The sequence below is a fragment of the Lampetra fluviatilis genome, chromosome 33 (assembly GCF_964198595.1).
Source record: "Lampetra fluviatilis chromosome 33, kcLamFluv1.1, whole genome shotgun sequence".
NCBI classification, from domain to species: domain Eukaryota; kingdom Metazoa; phylum Chordata; class Hyperoartia; order Petromyzontiformes; family Petromyzontidae; genus Lampetra; species Lampetra fluviatilis.
The window spans coordinates 9072997-9088288 of NC_136307.1; the positions used below are offsets into that span (position 1 = coordinate 9072997).

The 15292-nt window shown below is 53.7% G+C and overlaps 6 non-coding genes across 6 annotated transcripts; all 6 read right to left on the bottom strand.

Moving 5' to 3' along the window:
• Positions 1-8337: 8337 nt before the first annotated feature.
• TRNAI-UAU (transfer RNA isoleucine (anticodon UAU)) lies at positions 8338-8431 on the bottom strand. Its single transcript has 2 exons — positions 8394-8431; positions 8338-8373 (listed from the first exon to the last, which is right to left on the bottom strand). It is a non-coding gene; the product is annotated as a tRNA-Ile (tRNA).
• An 857-nt stretch (positions 8432-9288) lies between these two features.
• On the bottom strand, positions 9289-9382 carry TRNAI-UAU (transfer RNA isoleucine (anticodon UAU)). Its single transcript has 2 exons — positions 9345-9382; positions 9289-9324 (listed from the first exon to the last, which is right to left on the bottom strand). It is a non-coding gene; the product is annotated as a tRNA-Ile (tRNA).
• A 1260-nt stretch (positions 9383-10642) lies between these two features.
• On the bottom strand, positions 10643-10736 carry TRNAI-UAU (transfer RNA isoleucine (anticodon UAU)). Its single transcript has 2 exons — positions 10699-10736; positions 10643-10678 (listed from the first exon to the last, which is right to left on the bottom strand). It is a non-coding gene; the product is annotated as a tRNA-Ile (tRNA).
• A 1068-nt stretch (positions 10737-11804) lies between these two features.
• TRNAI-UAU (transfer RNA isoleucine (anticodon UAU)) lies at positions 11805-11898 on the bottom strand. Its single transcript has 2 exons — positions 11861-11898; positions 11805-11840 (listed from the first exon to the last, which is right to left on the bottom strand). It is a non-coding gene; the product is annotated as a tRNA-Ile (tRNA).
• Positions 11899-13463: 1565 nt separating this feature from the next.
• TRNAI-UAU (transfer RNA isoleucine (anticodon UAU)) lies at positions 13464-13557 on the bottom strand. Its single transcript has 2 exons — positions 13520-13557; positions 13464-13499 (listed from the first exon to the last, which is right to left on the bottom strand). It is a non-coding gene; the product is annotated as a tRNA-Ile (tRNA).
• Positions 13558-14405: 848 nt separating this feature from the next.
• TRNAI-UAU (transfer RNA isoleucine (anticodon UAU)) lies at positions 14406-14499 on the bottom strand. The gene is made up of 2 exons: positions 14462-14499; positions 14406-14441 (listed from the first exon to the last, which is right to left on the bottom strand). It is a non-coding gene; the product is annotated as a tRNA-Ile (tRNA).
• Positions 14500-15292: the final 793 nt, after the last annotated feature.

Here is a 15292-nt window from a genome sequence, read left to right on the forward strand (position 1 = left end):
TATTTGATCTATTGTGCATTCACTTCAACTTCAATTGTTCACTTCTGCCAACTTGCAAAATAGGACCCTCTGAAGGGAACACACTCCACCGAATAGTCAATAACAATGTTTTACTTTCTTGGTTCTTTCGGTAAAGTCACGTAGAAGGGAAACAATAAAATAATAAAAATATAAAACAATGAAATGCTCACGACGTTTCGACTGCAACACAAGCAATCATCATCACCTCATCATCATCACCTGATGATGATTGCTTGTGTTGCAGTCGAAACGTCGTGAGCATTTTATTGTTTTATATATTTTTTTTCTTTTATTGTTTCCCTTCAACGTGACTTTATCGAAAGAATCAAGAATATGAATCCCTGCAGTCACGAAAGCTCTAAATCAAAAGTTAATGTTTTATTTGTATAAATGTGCGTTATTCGTGCAAACTACGTTTCAACATCAACGTAGAATCTGTAACGCGTGCAAGTTTCGCAGGGAGGCGCAAGGGTAAAGCACAGAAGGGCACCCCCGATGAGCACGGCTTGGCTACGGAGGGCGCGGTCGAGGGCGAATGTTCCAGTTCTGTCCAGGGTTATGGCGGGCCCCACGCAAGAGTTACGGCTGCATCTGCCGCTGGGGTTTGAGTTTTGACTCTACGAGGTCCGTGCAATCTCGCGTCGTCTCACGCAAACACCATCGCAGCCCTGCTCACCCGCTCGTCGCAGCTGGGGGGAGGGGGGAGGGATGGGGTGGTGGTGGTGGGCTGGATTGGACGCTCACTGATAAGGGGCCATCTGCAGTCCACGTCTCCTCTGCCCATTCTCCATCCATTGCTCTCGGGGCGATGAAACTGTCAAGTGGCTCCTCGACGCGGCGGCTGCGATTCGTGACAGCTGCTCGACGTTTCGCACGGCCACGGGGTAGAATGAATAGCAGGGGAGGCAATAGATAAATAAATACACAGATCAGCTGAGACACGACACAGACGCGGGCAATTGAAGCCTCTCTCCATTCGGTCTGCACGTGACGCAGCCTCTGAGCGCACTGAGTTGTTTCAATGCAGCAGTGCTGAGAACGTGGCGCGAACGTGAATTCGATGGATGGCGCTGATTAAGATCGTCAACTTTCCCAACGTCTCTTTATTTGCGATTGTTTTAATCCACGATGTCCAGTGTTATCAGGACACCGGAGTCTAAAGTGAAATCTCCAACCGACGACGAGTGAGTGAATGATTCACTCTCCCTGTTTCTGAAGAAGGAGACATTGACCGAAACGTCAGCCTACTGGGGTGTATCCTCACGTCGTACGGCAGCGTTACTGACTGGGACGTGTAACGGCGAGTGCGGCCTGGCCTCAATCCGGCAGTACCCTGAGTTGAATTCCCGTCCATGGCCAACATCCGTTGAGAGCTACAGTACATTTTAACCGAGACCACACTCCCGCCCAACTTGGGGAAGTATGGTCAAGCATCCCACAGCCCCACGACCCTCACGGCAAGGGGGAGGACGTCGTCCACCTTGGCGAGATGGTATCGCCCTCGCCTTGTGTTCAGGAGGTTCGTGGGTTCAATCCCGACGCTGACGCCTGCTGTTTTTATGGGGTTTTGCGTGTCTCTCTCTCTCGCGCTGTGGTCGCGTGAGTTTTTCTCCAGGTCCTCCGGTTTTTCCCGTCCACGTTTAGAAACACGCCTTTAGAGTATTCGGCTGCTATATATTTCCACGTGATTATCCACTTGGTTCAGCTATCATTTGTGGCCAGATCGCTGACGACAAATTGCAAAAGCAGCTCAGTGGGCTCCACCCGGAAAAAAATAATACACACGCAAATAGTTTAGTTTTTTCGTCCAGCACTCTTGAAGACGGGCTTGACGAGCTGATACCTCGTTGAATCCCAGCACCTCGTCGCGTCTAATATCGGATATGAAATGCAGACTCTGGACTCGGTGGCAATGTCCTTCTCTGTACCACGCCGGGCGAACTTTGACCCCGAGAAGTAGGGGCTGGAGGTGGGGGCTGATAGAGAGTGGGGGGGCGGGGCGGGGCATTTGCGTCCAAGGGAATTCACATGACCACTTAATTCGTGAATTCGTTCATTCACTGAGTCGCTCGTGGATTCGTTCGCCGAGTCGTTCGTGCATTGGTTCGTTCACCGAGTCGTACACTCGAGTCCCGCGTTCTTCACAGCGCGTGGCCACGCGTTCCCACCCAACCCAGTGAGAGCTCGCTCGCCTTCTAGCCCTCTGTACCAGCGGCCTCAAAGTGTACCTAGCCTGGCACAAGCGATTTGGTAGCGTCACCGACACTCGGTGGCGAAAGGCTGCTACTGTTTCGCTCTCCCTCCCTCCTCTCGTTCAGGGGTCTGCTTAAGGCGCGGCTCCGGCTGGAGCACGCATAACCACACACATGTCGGTGATGTGCACGTCTCCTTCGAACGCTGGGGAGCCGGAAACGCCCTCTGTACCAGCGTGGACGGCACCCTCGTGTTCACCTTCTAAAGCGCTCGCTCGTCACCGTGGCGTGCGCGATGAACACCACAACAACCTCGTGACTTTTCTTTCGTGTTGTGCGCGGTGCTTTTAGCGCCACAGCGCGTGGATTTGTAGCGTTTATTTTCATTTGTTTGCTGGTGACTTTGTGTATTTCATATCGAAATCGCCTCCAGTGCTGTTGCTGCTGGCGGCAATAAACGTTGTTTAAAAAGTCAAAAGTTTTGTATAAAGAAACACTGTCCACGGTGGATACATCTATCCCCCACTCCCCCCCCCCGTCTCTCCTACTCTCCTACTCTCTCACTCTCTCCCACTCTCTCTCAGGCTCTACGACTCTCCCTCTCTTCTCCCTCTCCCCACTATCTCCCCCACTCTCCAACTCTCCCACGCTCGCCCTATCTCGCCCACTCTCCCCCAGTCTCCCTTCCTCCCTCGCGTTGCGCAACAGGCGCGCGTGTTCCTCCTCGCTGCCGCTGCTGCTGCGAGGAAAGGGCGCGCCTCTTACCCAGAGGGGCGGCGGGGAAACGCGGAATGCCCTCCCTGCAGCAGCAGCAGCCGCAGCCGCAGGGAGCCACACGGAGCCACAGGAACGAGGAGGGCGGTGCGACCTCAGGGGTTCACAGCGGGGTGGCGAGGAGCGGTGGCGCAGCGGTGGGCGCACTGCGCAACGAGACATCGGGTGGTAGTGCAGTGGTTAGCGCTACGCTGCGCTATGAACCTGGCGGCCCGGGTTCGATTCTCGCTCACGGCCAACACCGGTGACGATTGTCTGAACCGGCCCTGGGTCTTCCCTAAGTCTACATCAGCCTCAAATGAGTACCTGGTGCGGTGTGTAGACATCGCCACTGGGGAGACAAAGGCGGCCGGGCGTGGTGCTGGCCACCCACCACCTCGTGTGCCGCTCCGGCCTTCATAGGTGCTACTCGCTAACAGCACTTGGCCCAGCAGTCTGTTAAAACTATAGGGGGAGCTTTGTATTTTTATGAGAGAGAGAGGGGGAGAGCGAGGTGAGTGTGAGAGACTGTGAGGGAGAGTGGGTAGAGCGAGGTGAGTGTGAGAGACTGTGAGGGAGAGTGGGGGCGAGTGTGAGAGACTGTGAGAGAGAGATTGGGGGGTAGCGAGGTGAGTGTGAGATACTGTGAGGCAGAGTGGGTAGAGCGAGGTGAGTGTGAGAGACTGTGAGGGAGAGATTGGGGGGTAGCGAGGTGAGTGTGAGAGACTGTGAGGGAGAGTGGGGGCGAGTGTGAGAGAGAGAGGGGAGAGCGAGGGGAACCGCTTCCTCCGGGGTTACCGGAGTAACGCCGCTTCCCGTCAGCAGTCGGGGGAGTGCGGCCGCGCAGCTGCACGATTTGTCCCCGTGCTCGACAAAGTCCGCCGAGAGGAGCGGTGGCGCAGCGGTTAGCGCGCTGCGCCACGAAACCCCGACCATCTGAGTTCGGTTTTTTCCGAGCACGCCGAATATCCGAACCGGTTCCAGGCCACCTCCATCCGAGTCGGCCTTCACTGAGTACTTGGTTACTGGGTGTAAAATAAATACAACATCAGCGCTGGGGATGCAAAGACCCCCACCTCCCACTGGCCTTTCGTAGGTGCTCGCTCAAAGCCCTTGCACAAAAACAATGTTGAGGCTACCCGGGTCATCTTTGTCCTTTCGTGCGTGCGTACATAGAGTACACGTGCATCTAACTCTGCGTCCAATGAGCACCTGGTGCGGTGTGCAAACATCGCCACTGGGAAGACAAAGGCGGCCGGGCGTGGTGTTGACCACCCGCCCCCCCCCTCGCGTGACCGCAGTGCCGGCCTGCATAGGTGCTACTCGCTCACAGCACTTGCCCCAACATTTTGTTAAGGCTATGCGGGGGATCTTTGTCTGTTTATGCGTTGGGAGTTTCTTCCAATTAATTCCGTTCAGCCTATTCGTGGGGGCAATCTGCGTCTTGTTTGTGCGTCTGAGCGCAACGTGTGCGCTCGTCTGTTGGGGCAAGTGCTGTTAGCGAGCGCCTCTGCGTACGCGCATTTGCCCGCCTAAGCTAACGCGGACGGTGCCAACGTTAACCTCGGGCTAAGTTCACGAGGGGTAATCCGGGATAACAGCTGGACACGCGGTGGTCGTCGTCGTCGTCGTCGTCATCATTAGCCGGAGTATTATTCATGGCGATAATGTCATCATCGTCCTGATTAGTGTTATATTGCCGCCGCTGTGAGAGACGCGGTTTCAGTCGCGAGTCGAGCGTTACGTTTCAAGGCCGTCCCACTTGCGGTGCAGCCCGGACAATAAATATGACGGGAAACTGGAGCCCTCTAGAATGTTCCACAATATAATACCAAAATAACAAAGAGCCAATAAACCGGCCCCCTTCAGCGTGAGTGCGTGCGTGTGTGTGTTTCGGGGAGTGGTAGTGTAGCGGTTAGCGCTACGCTGCGCTATGAACCTGGCGACCCGGGTTCGATTCTCGCTCACGGCTAACACCCAGTGACGATTGTCTGAACCGGTCCTGGGCCTCCCCTAGGTCGACTCAGCCTCAAATGAGTACCTGGTGCGGTGTGTAAACATCGCTACTGGGGAGACAAAGGCCACCGGGCGTGGTGTTGGCCACCCACACCCTCGTGTGCCGTGCCGGCCTTTATAGGTGCTCGCTAACAGCACTTGCCCCTACAGTCTGTTAAAACTACACGGGGGATCTTTGTCTTTGTTTCAGCAGTTGTGCTTGGAACCCTTGCGACCTGAGTTCGATACCAGACCGCCACGGCTACCATAACAGGCAGTGGCGAAGGATGTCAGAATCTGTGCTGGGAGCACCCCCCGTACCCCCATATATCCCACAACACCAACCACCACTTCACCAGGAATCCGCACTGACCAGCGTGGTGAAGTATGGTCAAACAAACCCCCATGGCCAACATCGTGGAGGCAGGCCCTCCTTCAGCGGTGGATTGATACACATGATATTAAAATACTCTGCAAGACTCGGATTTCTATTGTATTATTCACATTGTTATTGCCTATATTACGAGCCGTCACTCACAACCAAGTGACCGTAACACAATTTCCAGTTCTCTTCTCCAGTCGGCAAACTGCAGTGAGGGATGAGTGACTGTCAACACGTGGCATTGATGGACAGAAGGCGCTCACATGGGCAGGGCACGGGCTGGGGGCGGGGGATGGGCTGATGCGGTACAGGAGGATGTGGAGTTGGGTGGACGTATCGATAACTCGCTACCTCTCAGCGGTGTCAATGTCGGCCTCTGTGGAAGGAGGGACACGAAGGACGCTGCTCCTGCTGCTGCCCAGTTGGTGGCAGTCGCCCTCCGGCAACAACGGAGGGCAGAGGAGCGACGCTCACAACAGCGAGCGGAGCGCCGGGCGGCTAAAACGCAGCTGGGGAGCACGGGTAGCGCACCTCTGCCCAGTCATCTCAGTCAGTCAACCCATGGCACCTGGGTCTATCTCCGTGACTTCCTGTCAGCAGCGAGCCTTCGACACTTCACGCGGCCTCAACGTGCACCTAGCCTGGCACAAGCGATTTGGTAGCGTCACCGACACTCGGTGGCGAAAGGCTGCTGCTGTTTCGCTCTCCCTCCCTCCCTCGTTCAGGGGTCTGCTTAAGGCGCGGCTCCGGCTTGAGCACGCATAACCACACACATGTCGGTGATGTGCACGTGTACCAGCGTGGACGGCACCCTCGTGTTCACCTTCTGAAGCGTTCGCTCGTCACCGTGGCGTGCGCAATGAACACCACCACCACTACCACCACAACCACCACCACAACCACCACCACCACCACAACCACCTCCACCACCACCACGTGACTTTTCTTTCGTGTTGTGCGCAGTGGATTTAGCGCCACAGCGCGTGGATTATTAGCGTTTGTTTTCATTTGTTTGATGCTGGTGACTTTGTGTATTTCATATCGAAATCGCCTCCAGTGCTTTTTCTGCTGGCGGCAATAAAAGTTGTTTAAAAGTAAAAAGTATCACACTCATCTCGCTCTCCCCTCTCTCTCTCTCTCACACTCATCTCCCCCCCCTCTCTCTCACACTCACCTTGCTCTCCCCTCTCTCTCACACTCACCTTGCTCTCCCCTCTCTCTCACACTCACCTTGCTCTCCCCTCTCTCTCACACTCACCTTGCTCTCCCCTCTCTCTCACACTCACCTTGCTCTCCCCTCTCTCTCACACTCACCTTGCTCTCCCCTCTCTCTCACACTCACCTTGCTCTCCCCTCTCTCTCACACTCACCTTGCTCTCCCCTCTCTCTCACACTCATCTCGCTCTCCCCTCTCTCTCACACTCACCTCGCTCTCCCCCCTCCCGCACTTGCGAGTGCAGATACCCAGGGAAAACTATTGCAGCCCGGCAGCCCGGGGGTCAGACGGATGGAGTAGAAGGAAGGAGGGGGGGGAGGTTTGGAGTGCTTTATGGAAAGCTGAGCGTGGTAATGCAAAAGCAAGGCAGCAACGTGGCCTGAATGGAGCACCAAATAGAAATCGAAGCGATGGGTGGAACTGCTACCTCGGGCCATGACAGCTGAGATCAGAAACGTCAACTAGCATCGCCCGACAAAGAATATTGGAACACAAAATAAAATTTAAAAAAATGCGCAGAGAAGCGTGGAGAGGTAGGTAGGTAGGTGCACGCTTTGAATAGGGTGCAGAAAGGGGCGCCACGGTGGTTAGAAGATGTTAACTACCTCGCCTGGTATGCAGGAGGTCGTGTGTTCGATCCTGACCGTATATTTGGAGTTGTGCATGCTCTTCCCGTGATCGCGTGGATCTTTCTCCTGGTCCGTCGGTTTTTTCCCTCCACATTTAGAATCAACATCACGCGTTTAGAGTATTTGGCTGCTATACATTTACACGTGATATAAGCCACGTCGTTGAGCTATCATTTGTGGCCAAGTCGCAACTGAAAAACACCTATCTATTCAGCTCAGTGGGGCCTAAGCTGGAAAGAAAAAAAGTTTAGTTTCGTAATGAGGAACACGTGGATCAGAGAACAAAATCGAGTTGGAGACATCATATTGTATGCAAGTGGATAGATCATGGCAGAGGGACCACGGTAATTATGAAGTCAACTTCCAGAGCATCGAGTCAGTGAGCCACTGCTTGACAATGCTGCCACCTGCTGTCGGGAGTAGAGAATGAGACGTGGGCCCTTTGAGCGGTGGCCACGGCTTCATTTTGGCTTCGGTGTCGATGTCTCAAAGTCGCATCGACACCTCGAGGGATGAGTTTCGCAAAACCAGAATGGGCCCTCGAACCGCTTTGTCCACATCCGAGCGAGCGGCTGCGCAATCGAATTGCCCACCAAAATCGTCGTGGGTGAATCTCGTTTCATTTTCACAGCAGAGCACGCGCGGACGCCACGATACGGGTGGGTGAGGCGGGTGGCACTGTGAGTTCTGTGCAAAGCAACGGAAAATGATTCGTCATTGATTTTTCGGGTTCGGCCAAAGCAGAAATTATTTGAGCAAAATTATTTTTTTTGCGGCGACACGTCATAAATTGTCATGTGGTGTCGGAGCATTGCATGCCCTTATTTATTCGTGGTATTATGATGATTCATGATTGTAACAATTCTCTCCACCAAATCGAGCAACGGTTAGTAGACGCGACGTTATGGCTTAAGAACTGCGCCAAGCATCTGCAGGAAGATCCGAGAAGCCAGAATTAAATCCTGAAAGTCAGAACCGACGCGGTAAGTTAAGAACGAGACAATACGACCACCATGCTTTCTGCAAATCTCACCGCAGATCGATCAGATGTTTTTTAAGTGGCGAGTGTGGGGGGGGATGTCATGTATTCCCACAGCTCCATCATCACCGATGCCCCAGAAAGGTCAATTGAATAAAAAAAAAGCCCTCTGCTCCAGGTGAGGCTCGAACTCACAACCTCGGCATGGCCAGGGCAAGTACTGCCTTATAAGTACCGCGCGCTAACCGGTTGCGCCACTGGAGCATTGAGATGCCCTGCGAGTGTAGTGACCTCTTAAAAGTGGTTTAACAAGAATGGCACGGAAGAGAGATCATCTATGAGAGTGACAGAGCGGTGGTACAATGGTTAGCGCGCTGCCCTTCGAGCTTGGAGACCAGGGATTCGATTCCCCGCTATCAACACCAGTGACGATTATGCAAATTAGTCCTTGCGACTCCCCTAGGTGGACTCAGCCTCAAATGAGTGCCTGGTGCGATGTGTCACCATCGCTATTGGGGAGACAAAGGCGGCCAGGGGTGGTGCTAGCCACCCACTCCTCCGTGTGTCGTCCCGGCCTTAATAGGTGCTACTTTAAAGCCCTTTTACTGGTAGGAACCTCCTGGTTACACCAGCCCACAGGGGATTATTGTGTCCGTCCGTCGTGAATCAAAAAATGGGAGGGGAGGGGCTGGGTGGGGAGGGAGGGGCTGGGTGGGGAGGGTAGGGTGGGGAGGGGCTTGGTGGGGAGGGTGGGGAGGGGCTGGGTGGGGAGGGTGGGGAGGGGCTGGGTGGGGAGGGTCGGGAGGGGCTGTTTGGGGAGGGTGGGGCTGAGAGGGGTGGGGAGGGGCTGGTCACCCCGTGGTGCCCTGATAAAATTCAACGTTTAGCCTACTCACGCCGACTTGTGCCCGCCCTCACAGTCGGCCATATTTGCGGAATACACCACGCCGCCGTTGACCCTGGCAATTGACCGAGCAACCCAACGTTCCTACCAGCTCCCTCCGCAGGAATGTGTTTAAGTCGCGAGTGTGGAGGGGTGGCGGTGGGTGATATCATGTATTCCCACAGCTTCATCATCACCGATGCCCCTGAGAGGTCAATTGAATAAAAAAAAAGCCCTCTGCTCCAGGTGAGGCTCGAACTCACAACCTCGGCATGGCCAGGGCAAGTACTGCCTTATAAGTACCGCGCGCTAACCGGTTGCGCCACTGGAGCATTGAGATGTCCTGCGAGTGTAGTGACCTCTTAAAAGTGGTTAAACAAGAATGGCACGGAAGAGAGATAATCTATGAGAGTGACAGAGCGGTGGCACAATGGTTAGCGCGCTGCCCTTCGAGCTTGGCGACCCGGGATTCGATTCCCCGCTCACGGCTATCAACACCAGTGACGATTATGTAAATTAGTCCTTGCGACTTCCCTAGGTGGACTCAGCCTCAAATGAGTGCCTGGTGCGATGTGTAACCATGGCTATTGGGGAGACAAAGTCGGCCAGGTGTGGTGCGAGCCACCCACCCCTCCGTGTGTCGTCCCGGCCTTAATAGGTGCTACATTAAATACCTTTTTTAGAAGCGACCTGGGATCACAAATGATAGCTCAACGACGTGGCTTATCACGTGGAAATTTATATCAGCCAAACATTCCAAGCGTTTTTTATTCTAAATTTGCAGGGCAAACCCGGAGGACGCGGAGAAAAATCCACGCCACCACGGAGAGAGCGACATGCAGACTCTGAAAATACCGCAGGCGTCAGGGTCGCGATCGAACCCACGACCTCCAGCACAAGCAGGCGAGGTAGTAAACACCTCGTCACCGCGGCTTGATTCGAATAAGAATTCTCACGATCAAATCGAGCAGCGGTTAGGGACGCGACGTTGTGGTTTAACAACTGCGTCAAGCATCTTCAATAGGATCCGAGAAGAGAGAATGAAATCCTGAAAGTCAAAACGGACGCGGTAAGTTAAGAACTGGACAAGACGGCCACCTTGCTTTCTGCAAATCTCAGGGCAGATTGATCTGATCTTTTACTGGTAGGAACCTCCTGGTTACACCAGCCCACAAGAATAATTGTGTCCGTCGTGCAGGGAGGGGCTGGGTGGGTAGCGGAGGGAGGGAAGGGGCTGGGTGGGGAGGGTGGGGCTGGGTGGGGAGGGGAGGATGGGGAGGGGCTGGGTGGGGGGTGGGGCTGGGTGGGGAGGTGCTGGTCACCCCGTGGAGCCCTTATAAAACTCAAGGTTTAACCTACTCACGCCGGCTTGTGCCCGCCCTCACAGTTGGGTTTATTTTCAGAATACACCACGCCGCCGTTGACCCTGGCCTTTGGCCGAGCAACCCAACGTTCCTACCAGCTCCCTCCGCAGGAATGTGTTTAAGTCGCGAGTGTGGAGAGGGTGTGCGGGTGTGGTGATGTCATGTATTCACAAAGCTTCATCATCACCGATGCCCCTGAGAGGTCAATTTGAATAAAAAAAAGCCCTCTGCTCCAGGTGAGGCTCGAACTCACAACCTCGGCATGGCCAGGGCAAGTACTGCCTTATAAGTACCGCGCGCTAACCGGTTGCGCCAATGGAGCATTGAGATGTCCTGTGAGTGGTCTTAATAGGTGTTAGCGAACAGCACTTTCCCCAACAGTCTGTGTGTGAGACAGTGGTGCACGCTTGCAAATGCACTGAGAGAGACATACTGAGAGAGAAGACCCACGTCTGGTTCTCTGACCGAGAGGGTCAGAGACCCAGACGTGAGTTTGACTCTGGAAAAAAGGTGTGCAAAAATAGGTAAAACGAACAAAATAAAACATTTCTACTTGACCAGGTAAGGCCCACTATAGATCTCTTTTTCATGAACGACCAGGCCACGAACGACGGAGCGGCAGCCAACATTGTCTTATCACGTGGACATTTACAGCAGCCAAACACGCTGAGCGCACCTTGATTCTACATGTGGAGGGGAAAAATCGGAGCACCCGGAGAAAAATCTACGCCACCACGGGGAGAGAGACGCGCAAACTCCAGGAATACAGCAGGCGTCAGGGTCGGGATCGCACCCACGACCTCCTGCATACCAGGCGAGGCAGATAACATCTCGCCACCGTAGCATTGGAAATTGGGCAGGACACGTCCCTTGAACGGTTGATGGAAAGAGGTGGTAAGTTAATAACTAGACAATACGACCACCATGATTTCTGCAAATCTCACGGCAGATTGATCTGATCTTTTATTGGTAGGAACCTCCTGGTTACACCAGCCCACAAGGGATTATTGTGTCCGTCCGTCGTGCATCCAAAAATGGGAGAGGTGGGGCTGGGTGGAGAGGGGAAGGTTGGGAGGGGATGGGTGGGGTGGGTGGGGAGGGGCTGGGTGGGTAGGGGCTGGTCACCCCGTGGTGCCCTTATAAAACTCTACGTTTAACCTACTCACGCCGGCTTGTGTCCGACCTCACAGTCGGGCATATTTTCAGAACACACCACGCCGCCGTTGACCCTGGCCATTGGCCGAGCAACCCAACGTTTCTTCCAGCTTTCTCCGCAGGAATGTGTTTAAGTCGCGAGTGTGGAGAGGTGTCGGTGGGTGATGTCATGTATTCCCACAGCTCCATCATCACCGATGCCCCTGAGAGGTCAATTGAATAAAAAAAAGCCCTCTGCTCCAGGTGAGGCTCGAACTCACAACCTCGGCATGGCCAGGGCAAGTACTGCCTTATAAGTACCGCGCGCTAACCGGTTGCGCCACTGGAGCATTGAGATGTCCTGCGAGTGTAGTGACCTCTTAAACTGGTTAAACAAGAATGGCACGGAAGAGAGATAATCTCTGAGAGAGAGAGTGGTGGCACAATCGTTAGCGCCCTGCCCTTCGAGATTGGCGACCAGCGATTCTATTCCAGGCGTGGTGTTAGCCACCCAATCATTCGTGTGTCGTCATGGCCTTAATAGGTGTTAGCGAACAGCAGTCTGTGTGTGTGAGACAGCGGTGCACGCTTGCAAATGCACCGAGAGAGACATACTGAGAGAGAAGACCCACGTCTGGTTTTCTGACCGAGAGGGTCAGAGACCCAGACGTGACTCTTTGGTTCTTTCGGTAAAGTCACGTATGAAAAGAAAATAATAAATTAAATACTAGCATACGACGTTTCGATTGCAACACGAGAAATCATCATCAGGTATAAATGAAAAAGAAGCACAAATCTAGTATACTTAGAAATGTAATGTAATACAAGAGAGAGTCGATTAACATAACAGGCAACACCCTACCTGGTTGATTACGTTCTTCCTGAGAATGCTAAATTTGAGAGAGAGATAAAACACAGAACCAGAGACATATAGACAGACATATTAGTAGAGACAGATATCACAGAGATACATAGAGAGAGACAAAACATAGGCACACAGAGAAACCACGCCTCTGTGTCGAGGCCTTAAATAGAGAGAGGGGGCGGGGACGGAGAGAGAGGGAGGGGTTAGAGAAATTAGCATGTCAATGAGTGGCACGGTGAGTGGCACGGTGCAAAAGCTTGAAAAAATTAGGAGACAGGGAGAGAGACACACTAAATTAAATAACCTAGCAAAATTTCGAAATGTAATGTAATGCAACACAGAGAGTCGGTCAACACACAATTAACGCATAGCCTGGTTGATTACGTTTTTCAAAGATCGCTAAGTTAGAAGTTAAGTGTAAATCATTTTTTTAAAGAGAGACAAGACACAAACCCAGACGTGAGTTTGACTCTGGATAGAAGGTGTGCAAAAAGAGGTAAAACGAACAAAATAAACACATTTTTACTTGACCAGGTAAGGCCCACTATACATCTCGTTTTCATGAGCGACCAGGCCACGAACGACGGAGCGGCAGCCAACATTGTCTTATCACGTGGACATTTACAGCAGCCAAACACGCTGAGCGCACCTCGATTCTAAATGTGGAAGGGAAAAAATCGGAGCACCCGGAGAAAAATCCACGCCACCACGGGGAGAGAGACGCGCAAACTCCAGGTATACAGCAGGCGTCAGGGTCGGGATTGCACCCACGATCTCCTGTATACCAGGCGAGGCAGATAACATCTCGCCACCGTAGCATTGGGAATTGGGCAGGACCCGTCCCTTGAAGGGTTGATGGGAAGGGGTGGTAAAGTTAATAACTAGACAATACGACCACCATGATTTCTGCAAATCTCACCGCAGATTGCTCAGTTTTTTTTAAGTGGCGAGTGTGTGTGTGGGGGAAGGTGGCGGTTGGTGATGTCATGTATTCCCACAGCTTCATCATCACCGATGCCCCTGAGAGGTCAATTGAATAAAAAAGCCCTCTGCTCCAGGTGAGGCTCGAACTCACAACCTCGGCATGGCCAGGGCAAGTACTGCCTTATAAGTACCGCGCGCTAACCGGTTGCGCCACTGGAGCATTGAGATGCCCTGCGAGTGTAGTGACCTCTTAAAAGTGGTTAAACAAGAATGGCACGGAAGAGAGATCATCTACGAGAGATCAGTGGCACAATAGTTAGCGCGCTGCCCTTCGAGCTTGACGACCAGGGATTCGATTCCCCGCTCACGGCTATGTGCAACCATCGCTTTTGGTTAGACAAAGGCGGCCTGGTGTGGTGCTCGCCACCCACCCCTCCGTGTGTTGTCCCTGCCTAATAGGTGCTACTTTAGAGCCCTTTTTTAGAAGAGACCTGGGATCACAAATGATACAGTAGCTCAACGAAGTGGCTTATCACGTGAACATTTATAACAGCCAAATATTCTCAGCGCGTTTTGATTCTACATTTGCAGGGCAAACCCGGACGACCCGGAGATAAATCCACGCCACCACGGGGAGAGCACGCAGACTCCGAATATACCGCAGGCGTGGGGAGGGAGGGTGGGGCTTGGTGAGGAGGGGAGGGTGTGGAGGGGCTGGGTGGGGAGGGTAGGGGCTGGGTGGAGAGGATGGGGAGGGGCTGGGTGGGGAGGGTGGGGCTGGGTGGGGCTGGGTGGGGAGGGGCTGGTCACCCCGTGGTGCCCTTATTAAACTCAACGTTTAACCTACTCACGCCGGCTTGTGCCCACCCTCACAGTCGGCCATATTTGCGGAATACACCACGCCGCCGTTGACCCTGGCCATTGGCCGAACAACCCAACGTTCCTACCAGCTCCCTCCGCAGGAATGTGTTTTAAGTGGCGAGTGTGGGGGGAGGGGTGATGTCATGTATTCCCACAGCTTCATCATCACCGATGCCCCTGAGAGGTCAATTGAATAAAAAAGCCCTCTGCTCCAGGTGAGGCTCGAACTCACAACCTCGGCATGGCCAGGGCAAGTACTGCCTTATAAGTACCGCGCGCTAACCGGTTGCGCCACTGGAGCATTGAGATGCCCTGCGAGTGTAGTGACCTCTTAAAAGTGGTTAAACAAGAATGGCACGGAAGAGAGATCATCTACGAGAGATCAGTGGCACAATAGTTAGCGCGCTGCCCTTCGAGCTTGACGACCAGGGATTCGATTCCCCGCTCACGGCTATGTGCAACCATCGCTTTTGGTTAGACAAAGGCGGCCTGGTGTGGTGCTCGCCACCCACCCCTCCGTGTGTTGTCCCTGCCTAATAGGTGCTACTTTAGAGCCCTTTTTTAGAAGAGACCTGGGATCACAAATGATACAGTAGCTCAACGAAGTGGCTTATCACGTGAACATTTATAACAGCCAAATATTCTCAGCGCGTTTTGATTCTACATTTGCAGGGCAAACCCGGACGACCCGGAGCTAAATCCACGCCACCACGGGGAGAGCACGCAGACTCCGAATATACCGCAGGCGTGGGGAGGGAGGGTGGGGCTTGGTGAGGAGGGGAGGGTGTGGAGGGGCTGGGTGGGGAGGGTAGGGGCTGGGTGGAGAGGATGGGGAGGGGCTGGGTGGGGAGGGTGGGGCTGGGTGGGGCTGGGTGGGGAGGGGCTGGTCACCCCGTGGTGCCCTTATTAAACTCAACGTTTAACCTACTCACGCCGGCTTGTGCCCACCCTCACAGTCGGCCATATTTGCGGAATACACCACGCCGCCGTTGACCCTGGCCATTGGCCGAACAACCCAACGTTCCTACCAGCTCCCTCCGCAGGAATGTGTTTTAAGTGGCGAGTGTGGGGGGAGGGGTGATGTCATGTATTCC